Below are 10750 nucleotides of genomic sequence, written 5' to 3'. Positions count from 1 at the left end.
TAAGTCACAGTTACAGTTAGTTCCATTGCATGTGTCACAAATGTTTTGCAGAGTTGCGAAATAATTTGCACTTTCTATGCCACAGGAAACGGCTTCTTTGCCGAATTCCTAATTCCAACATTTGTCAGATTTATGGCCAGTCAGACCGCAATACCAGCACGTTATTGTCTCACATATTCAAAAAAGGCGGCCCGCGAACGCTTCACCCCCTTACCCTTCAGTTTTATTGCATTTTTGGCCCCGAGTATTTTATGACTTGTGAGACAAGTACGCACGGGCGTATTGTGCGTTACGTAACGGCAGCTACGCCACTGACTGCGGTTGAATATGATGTAAGCCAATCAGAATCTTTGTAATTACGTCGTCCTAGGCCTTCCAAACAAAATGTCGGCATTTCATGTTAGCTACAATACATGTGATATTAAATCTTTCAAATTGATTCTAACTGATAAAAACACTTTGCAATCATTGATACGCATAGAAACATTAACGTTATCAGTTCGTGAAGTTGTGGAAGAATTAATGCTCAGCAACAAAGGACGTTTAAATAAAGAAAGTCCTTGCCGAGAACCTGACACTAGTGACAGACGGTTGGTGGATGGAGTTTTCAAAGATTTGTCTCATCTGAGAGGGAAAAGACGTTCGAACATTTCATTGTTGCAGGTATGACCCTTATTAGCTCAAGCTTGAGGCATAATTATGTTTAAAGTGGTCTTAACATGGCTTTTTTGTGCATTTATAGAGTTCAACTGAAACAACAACAACAACAACAACAACAACAACAACAACAAATCAACAGTTTGCAGAAACTTTAATCTTGGTCCTTAAAAAACATATATATTTCAATTAGGTACTCATTGCCAGAATAATTTTTTAAACATGTCCAAATACTGTGCTGATTTGCTGATTTTCTGTTTAAGGTATCATGCCAAGAAATCCTATCCAATTTTCGATTAAGAAGGAAACCCTTGTTTTCAGGGGCTTTGCCTGCATATACCTGGCATATTTAATGTTCCAGTGAATGGTTTTGTGATTTTTCAGGCAACTTTTATCAGTTATCTGCTAATAGCTTAATCATCGAAATTTAATGGCCATTACGCCCAGTATGAATTGCATGGGAGAAATGACTCTGGTCAGTTTTTGGAATAGAGCATGATTCTCAGGTTTTACGCTTCATCTCAATTTTTATATTTCGATACGTGTCAAGCATATTACAAACATTTCAATAATGGTTTATTACTGAATATAGACATGAACTATATATAATTAACTAAGTATTAAATCTTTGATGTAGTTTAAAAATCTCATTGACAGCGGAGTTTAACTCTCTAAACTAGGCATTTGAGTTATGTTTAAAGATTGAAAACATCAAGTACAGATATATCTTTCTATATTTCTTAACTTCGCAACATCTAAATGTATTGAAATAGCGTCTTTAGCTTAGATTGCGTCGATTAATTTATCAAATACATTACTGTATTGTTGTATAAGAGGCTATCAGGATTTGGCCGGTGTAAGGATGCATTTAAACCCTAATAGAATTACGACCCAGTCATTATTCTTTAGAAAAAATGGCCCATGGGTCACACTTTATCGACTACTTGGTTGGTTCTCCGGTTAGCGCACTGGTAAGCGCGTTCGCTTCTCACCAAGACGACCCCACGTTCGATTCCCGTCGTGGGCGCATGTGAGTTTGGTTTAGGGCCGGACATTTGTTTTATCACCGCGCTCTCCGATTTCCACCACTAAACAAGGTCACACTCTCGCGTTAAATCGTTCCAGCAAAAGCAATTAATGTATTGTTTTTTTCACAATCGTTGTAAAATGCATGTATATATGTTTAAACTTATTTTTGACTCATGTGCACGACATAAAATGATACCAGGGAGTCTTTTTTCGGCGGATGTCGAAAATCTTCGGAAAAAAGGTTGTTTTTACTACATGGCTTCATCATTATAAGTAAATAAATGAAGGGCCTTCGCATTGACACCCAAACGTAGTCCTTTCATCCACAACTTCATAGTTGATTATCGCGAGATTAACAGCAGTACAAGTAGTAATTGGATAGTTAGTAATTGGAGTCATAGCAGAAGCTGTAGAAGAGGCAGCAACAACAGTATAAACAGCAGCGTCAGTGGTTTCAGGGGAAGCATATCGGTGGTTGCGGTGGTTGCGGTGCTGGTGGTGGCGGTGGTGTTGTGGCGGTGGTGATGACAGTAGTGGTAGTATGAACAGCAAAAACTGCAGCATTACTGTATTACTAAGACTTGAAGCGCACGCATTAAATGACCAAACATGTTCACTTAATATATTTATTTAAACTTCAATAGAACATAGTCAGTTCTGTTCGGGGTTATACACTTTTACAGACACGAGCGTGGAGAGTCATTTTATTATTTTTTAGAGGTGGCGGGGGGAGGGGCACAATATTATTCAGGAAATGAGTCACTCAAGGATAATGATCTCATGTCGGCCAAAATATGTTCCTACACCGATCAAGGTATGAAGACAATGCAAGATGCATCTCATGGTAATACGAAAATGATTTCACATTGCCCCAGAATGTGTTCATGATGATGTAAACACAATTGAAGTAGATTTGACATTCGGAGTTCAGTTTCACCAATATGATATATTTTCAAGTTTCGATTGTATTTTCCACGGTGTATACGTATACAGTAGAATTCCGTTGGGTCTAACTCGTTTTGCTCGAATTCCTTGTTGGCCCGAAAATGTTTCATGATACTGAAGGTTAGCATTTCCGCTTGGCTCGAACTATCCGAGGCTCGATGTATGTTCGCCGGTCCCTATGAGTTCGAGTCAATGGGGTTCAAATGTACTATCGAATTTTATTAAAAATAATACAGTGAACAACAAAGCTTTTAAAATGAATACTTAAAAGAGTGTTTTACATATCTTTTATAAAATGCGAAATCAATCAAGCTTCCATTGTAAAATCAATATTTATACGCTTAGTAAAGCATACCCCTAAATACAATTCGACCTATGAAACGACCAGATTCATATAAATCAATATAGGTTACATTTACATTCCAAATAAAACGGTTGTATTAAGCGTACTATTTTAATTAATAGCTGCCACATGTTTAAAACAGTTTAATTTTACTCATTAAAAAACAACAACATATTTTATGTATAAGTTTACATTAAGTTTAACTTGTCAATAATTATGTATAACAATTAATACTTCTAGATGTTTTTCTTAGCAAAATTTAATACATAATTCTTCCAAATCTTGACCTAAACCGCAGCAATTCCCAAGACATGATAACACGAGAATTTGACCTTAGATTCTCGGTCAATAAGGGGTTAATGTGTAGCTGAAGTTGACTCTCGTGTATAAATGAAAAACGAAAAAATTGGCTGGTATTTCTTTGCATGTCTACGGAAACTTTTTGTGCAACTATCTATAAAGGACAATATAGATTCCAGTTTTAGTTTTCATTTATTTTTCAAGTTCATCTGTAAATTGATGTCTAAGCCAAGGTCAGGGCGTTCATTATGTGCCAGGATTGTGGTAAACGTAGGATTGTGTAAGGCCAAGCAAAATTGACATCATCTGAGACTCAGTCGGTCACCAGAGTTGAGGAGGAGCTTCTTTACATGTGCGGGGATCCGCTCTTCCACGCACGGACTTACAGGTTCACAATCATTGTCAAGGAAGGTTTGTCATGCAGCACTTTAATAAAGGCATCTTATTATGCAGGTTGGACATTCAACTTTTCTAGCCTAAAACTCATCTATTTGAATACAAGCCTCACTCAGTGCTCAGTTTATTCTCATAAATTTATAATGTATCAAAGCGCGAGGCACTGAAAGACTATCTCAAATTTTATTTGAACTATGGGAATGGGATAAGAGCACATAAATAAAAGTAAAAAATGTGCCGAAAGCGCTTGTAACCACTCTGGGCGATGAAACGAACATATCTATATCTTTATGACGTCTTGTGTTAATTTTCTTTTTGTAAATGTCACTTCAATCGTCGTAATCCCCCGTCCCCATGTATTAAGTGTTACAATGCATGCCCCATTCCAATCGCTTCTAAAGGCTTTTCGTTGTTTTAATTAGATATCTTACGATAGGAAAATACAATACATCATATATATATATATATATATATATATATATATATATATATATATATATATATATATATATATCATTTCCTTTTATTTACATACACGTTTTGTTTAGGGAAAATCATTTTTTTACAAACAACTTCAGCAATAATTCCATTCAAAATGCAGAGGTTGTCACTTCAGTCGACGTATCCCCATGTATTTGAAGTTACAGTAAATGCTCTTTTCAATCGCGTCTTAAGGTTTTTCGGTGCTTTGATTAGATAGCGTACGATAGACAAGTTTTATAAACTTACACGTTTTAATTCTTTAAGGAAAATGATTCTATTTTTACGAGCATCTTTAGCAATAATACCTTTTTAAATGCAGAGCTTATCAGATGGTCATTTTCCCGCGGTGAGGACAAACATGTGGTCAGTCAATGTATGTAGAAACTATGTTTAGAATATATCGGTCAGTTAATGTAATTGAAACTATTTTTAGATTATCGGAACTTGTCTGTTTTATGAATGAGAATATGATTGTGCTTTTTAAAGTTTATTGTAAAATTTAATGGTATTAATTTTTTATGTAAGTACCTGTGTAGAAATAGTACTAGTGCTGTTATGAATGCTTCGTACTCTTTGGATGTTAAACAGGTTTAATCCGAACTACGTACGTATGCATGACTCACTGTCGAATCAGGGCATGTGTGCTTATATAAATTGAAAGCCTAATGTCTAAAACTATGCCAAGAATACACCGGAACAAAGCTTTTATGCAAAAAATGAAAACATCTCAATAGAAATATAAACGCCTAAAATCATAGAATGAATAGTATCTTGTTATTGTGTTGCAGGTAAATTACAATGTATAGTATTTGAAGCATTAGCAATGCGAAACCTGAGATACAACTATTTTAACACTTAGACAATTATTTTTGTTTCTTATCTCATAGAAGTCAAATAAAAAAGCACCATTACAAATAAGCGTGCTTCAGGGTCACGTCAGGTTATAATAACAAATCCTGCAGGCGAAGGGACACTTGCGGTCGGTAATCATTTCTGAAACATCATGGTCTAAACTCAGAGTGAATATCGATATGTTATCTTCCTACCAAAGCCTCCATTATCTTGACCCTCATTAATCTGATAAATATAACGATCTAAAAATAGTTATATTCTGCTAAAAATAAAACACCGGAATACATAATTACAGCGCGGAAATAGCCGAACAAGCAAAAACTCATACTCGGACTGCAACATTACCAATTTTTTTATGGTTTCGACGTCATTCTGCTAAACATAGAGCGCATTGAGACAAAAAAAATGGGTTAAAACGACATGAATAGAAGTAGTTCTTTGGAGTTTGTGGTCTTAAGCCGGCATGCGCGCAGGTAGTCTAAAAAAATGATTGTTGGAAAATCATCTTTTAAGTTGCAGCCTGGTAATTCAATGTGACTGACAACTTAATTTACTCCATAACTGCTTTGTTCGAGCCTGTATAACAAATCCAGTTAATGAAGGTTAGAAATGAAAATGTTTGCTTTTTCAGGTCAAACAATGATATTTGACGATATCTGCTTCTATTGTGGGGACAGTGATGTTCTTGACACTGGTGAAGTGCGAGATTTAAAGGAACACTTTGGCATGGTTTGTCCGATATGCTCAACATGCAGGGGAAAAATCTATCAAGGCGAGAGGTGCTAAGAAAACAATAAAAGAGTGCAAAAAATGACAGTTCATATCACCACAAAGCGATGTTTTGAATTCTTAATAGAGACAATAAAAACTGATGTTTTAATAGGTGTAACAATTAATTTTAGTCATAGCAGGACATTGTTTTAAAATTGTTGTATATAATGTCTTTTATTGTTTTATTTCTGATAGTGAAATTTCGTTTTTATGTTTGGAAGCTTTTTTTGTTATTGAAAAGACACTATCTGGTCATGTTTTGAATGCATATATTAATGTGTTCTAGTTTATTATACACATTATTTAGTCCTGGTTCAAATGCCTTAATGTATTCTAGTTTTAATGATTTATTAGAGACAATGTTTACTTGTGTATTGAACGCTGTAATATGATGATCATCTATGTGAAATTAATTCGTTTGGTTCTTGAAGTAGTATTTTTGCTTGAAGCTCTGTATTTAATAAATATGTGACACAAGCACAATTGTAAAGAAAAACAGTAATTAGTTTTGTGTGGTGAGTTTGAACTAGACTGTTATAGTTAGAAACAATAATAATAAATATGACTAGTAAACATTTAAAACATATATCTTTCACGCGCAAACTGTGACATTCATTATCATTATAGTGTATTACAAAGAGACACGTAAAACAGAACCATGATATGAAAACAACAGACTTATCCAACAAAGATTTTTCATTAATGAACAAATTAAAATGTAGACACATTTTTTTTTACATATTTTAGTATTAAAAAGAGCATAAAATAACTTATAATCACCTTATTTCCAGTTCAGAATAGTGTCATTTCAGTTTGAAAATATTATCAAGTTGAAAAAACACAATATACAACATTGTAAAAAAGAGAAAAATATTCAATCCTTAGTTTTAGTTTTATTTTTTGGTCGACTTGGGAAAATTTTGACTTATTTTTATTTTTATTTCTCCTCCCCCCCCACTCAATGTTTTTGAAATTTTTCCCGTAAACCACATAATAAAAAAATACTGGCCTTTATAAGAATAATTTGTGGTGGAGACGAGCTGTTGTCTGATTATTGGCCCGAGTGTCCCATATAACGGCCCGAGAGGAAGTCTACTAGCGTTAACTAATGGACACGAAGGCCAATAATCACGCTGGGCTTCTTTTTCATCAGCATCACAACAACCAGCGGGATCGGAATGATTGATTATTTGTTTATTGCACACCATTCAATGTTACATTACAATCTGCTATTACTACATGTGTCATTTCCTTCGATTAATAAAAAACACACTATTTTTCAATGAGTGTTTCTTTGATAATATACTCGTTTTACAAATGAAATAACTTAGTAAAATTTGTTTGTTTGTTTAGTTATCGTTCAAGCAAATTGTTCAGAGTTCTCGTTTTTAATACAATATTAGGTAGAAATCGTAAATTACAAACTCATCAATCACTATATGCGATGTGGTAAAGCCGTTTTGCATTCGGAACTCCTCGGCCATTTTCTCGAAAACAACCTCGGATGAATGCCGGTACAGTCAAACCTGTATTAAGTGGCCACCTTTGGGAAAATGTAAAAAGTGGCTGCTTACTACAGGTGGCCACTAAGTCCAGGTAGGACTCTCCTGACAGTTTGGCTTTGTTCAAAGGTTATGTATCTTGACCACCACCTCACCCCACATTCAGTATCATCAGTACCATTACAGAAAGTTGAATACTAAATATAAATGTAGAAAAAAACATTATTGAAAATTTACAAATAGAATGCAATAGATAAAAATTAATACAAACCATTAACAAAACACACCTAAAAAGAGCCCACACAACTACATTTACTTTTTTAATTTCAATGTTTAAAGTATTCCGTCATTTTGGTTTGCGTCACTTCTGTCTCTAATTTAAAGTGCACTTACAGTGAGCCGACATGTCAAACATGTCACTCTGTGAGTCAAAACCCATAAATACACAAGTTCAATGAGTTCCTCGTTTCCTGTAATTTTCCTCTGCCTTTTAGTGTTTGGATTTTAATTGTTAGCATAAGCAAGAAATTGATTTGAGTCCGTCCACAGTTCTTCTTGCAGTACGACCGTTTTCTAATAATTTAATACACGTGACAGGTTTTTTTAGCGTCAAACACTTCCGACTTGTTTTATTGTCAGCCATAATCAAATTTAAAAAAAATATCACGAACAATGCAATGTAAATATCCATTCGAAGAAGTATAAAGCCGTGCACAATTAATACGGAAGTGAATACACATCGTAACTCGTTTCACACCATCAAATAACAGTGCAAACTGTAAATTCATAATTATTATAACCGGCGTTCTGTGTATATCAGTAGAAGTACTTCGTTAATTTTTGGAATTATATCGTTAATTAAATGTGTGTTTATCTTTTATTTATTTATCTTAATTTAAATTGAATACCATTGAAGTGAATTATTGCAAACATAATTAAGATTCCCAAGAGTTAAGTCATTAAGTTTAACTGCTAAATTGATTAATCGTTCTGTCGTTAACAGGTCGTCTTGGCTGACTTGAATTGACAAAAGAGATTTTGTGTTTGAAAGCTATATTCATATACTACCGAAGAATCTTTCATTGTATTTGCTTAAATTAATAATTATGAATCACGAATTACCTATTGAAGTAGGTCGTAGAACATGTCATTTGTGTAGTAGTAATCGTTTAGGTGATGTCTTTCATTACTTGTTTGAATGTATATATATATGTGTGTGTGTGTGTGTGTGTGTGTTTAATTAATTGTTTATTAAGGTGTTATTGTTCTGATCACATGGTTGTAATAACCTATGATGTAAATAAATCTTAAAATCTTAACTTGGCACGATATTATAAGTATCTTCCATGGCCGAGAGTGTAAGATAGGTTCATTCCGACCCGAGCGTAGGGTCGGGAAGAACCTATCTTACACGAGCGGCTATGGTAGATGCTTTTTCTCCCACCTCAATTAAACAAAATTAAGTAAAAATGTATTTTTTGCTTGAACTCTTTTGTGCGTAGTGAAAATAATTGCGTAAGGATATGCGATAATTCGTGCTTGTCATGGATATGCGCGCAGAGATTCAGATTATGTTAATAGTCAAATCGGTCTTTAAATAGTTCTAAGGAGAGTGAAGCACTATTTCTTGAAATGTGCGTGAAAAAAAATTATGGTGACATTTGAAGCGAGAAATAATAAATTAGCGTTTTAAATATTATCACAAGACAAGGTTTCCATGATGCTACAGACGATAGTCTTTAACAAGGGAGGTTATTACAATGAGATGACCATTAGAAAGGAGTTCCATACGGACATTTTATCTTCGCCCGTGGGCAAGATAAGCATTTCTAGCATGGTTAAATTATTGGATCTACTTATCTGCGGTGGGAGAAATACTGATCACATTGCTAGCAGATTTCGCAACATCAATGATATATTTTGATTTGTCTTAATTTTCATTAAACAAAAATCATGGTATTTATATTCAAAAGTATGCCAATCATAAGGTCATCAAATTAAATTTTGATAATGGCTTGTACTATCATTGTGTTGTTTAATTAATAACCGCCACCATTTACGACATCAAATCAAAAACCGCCAGAATTAAGTTTATTACTATTCTATCTTTCACTTTTCAAAGTAATTACTTTGCATATAATGTACTTGATTGATAAGTAGACTTGGTAGGCACTGAATCGTAAGTAGGGTTGGTATGCGCTGGATCGAAAGTAGGGTTGGTAGGCACTGGATCGTAAGTAGGGTTGGTAGGCACTGGATCGTAAGTAGGGTTGGTAGGCACTGGATCGTAAGTAGGGTTGGTAGGCACTGGATCGTAAGTAGGGTTGGTAGGCACTGGATCGTACGTAGGGTTGGTAGGCACTGGATCGTAAGTAGGGTTGGTAAGTACTGGATCGTAAGTAGGGTTGGTAGACACTGGATCGTAAGTAGGGTTGGTAAGCACTGGATCGTAAGTAGGGTTGGTAGGCACTGGATCGTAAGTAGGGTTGGTAGGCACTGGATCGTAAGTAGGGTTGGTAGGCACTGGATCGTAAGTAGGGTTGGTAGGCACATGATTGTAAGTAGGGTTGGTAGGCACTGGATCGTAAGTAGGGTTGGTAGGCACTGGATCGTAAGTAGGGTTGGTAGGCACTGGATCGTAAGTAGGGTTGGTAAGTACTGGATCGTAAGTAGGGTTGGTAGGCACTGGATCGTAAGTAGGGTTGGTAGGCACTGGATCGTAAGTAGGGTTGGTAGGCACTAGATCGTAAGTAGGGTTGGTAGGCACTGGATCGTAAGTAGGGTTGGTAAGTACTGGATCGTAAGTAGGGTTGGTAGGCACTGGATCGTAAGTAGGGTTGGTAGGCACTGGATCGTAAGTAGGGTTGGTAGGCACTGGATCGTAAGTAGGGTTGGTAGGCACTGGATTGTAAGTAGGCTTGGTAGGCACTGGATCATAAGTAGACTTGGTAGGCCCTGGATCGTATGTAGACTTGATAGGCACTGAATCGTAAGTAGGCTAGGTAGGCCCTGGATCGTAAGTAGACTTGGTAGGCACTAGATTGTATGTAGACTTGGTTGGACACGGTTAGAAATACATGCATAGAGAGATGCGCAGAGAGGTATATGTATTGAGGGACGCGGTGAGAGGTACCTGTATTGAGGGACGCGGTGAGAGGTACATGTATTGAGGGACGCGGTGAGAGGAACATGTATAGAGAGACGCGGTTAGAGGTACATGTATTAAGGGACACAGTTAGAGCTACATGTATTAAGGGACGCGGTTAGAGCTACATGTATTAAGGGACGCAGTTAGAGGTACATGCATAGAGAGACGCAGTTAAAGGTACATGTTTTATGGGACGCGGTGAGATGTACATGTATTGAGGGACGCGGTGAGAGGTACATGTATTGAGGGACGCGGTTAGAGGTAGATGTTTTGAGAGACGCGGTTAGAGGTACATGTATTGAGGGACTCGGTTCGCGGTACATG

General features: G+C 36.0%; 1 pseudogene; it reads left to right on the top strand.

The window, feature by feature from the left end:
* The first annotated feature begins 251 nt into the window (after positions 1 to 251).
* LOC128219415 (uncharacterized) lies at positions 252 to 5819 on the top strand (annotated as a pseudogene).
* The last annotated feature ends 4931 nt before the right edge of the window (positions 5820 to 10750 follow it).

Source organism: Mya arenaria, chromosome 15 (assembly GCF_026914265.1).
Source record: "Mya arenaria isolate MELC-2E11 chromosome 15, ASM2691426v1".
Classification (NCBI taxonomy): domain Eukaryota; kingdom Metazoa; phylum Mollusca; class Bivalvia; order Myida; family Myidae; genus Mya; species Mya arenaria.
The sequence above is the reverse complement of the archived record's forward strand: the minus strand, read 5'-3'. Positions and strand labels throughout refer to the sequence as shown.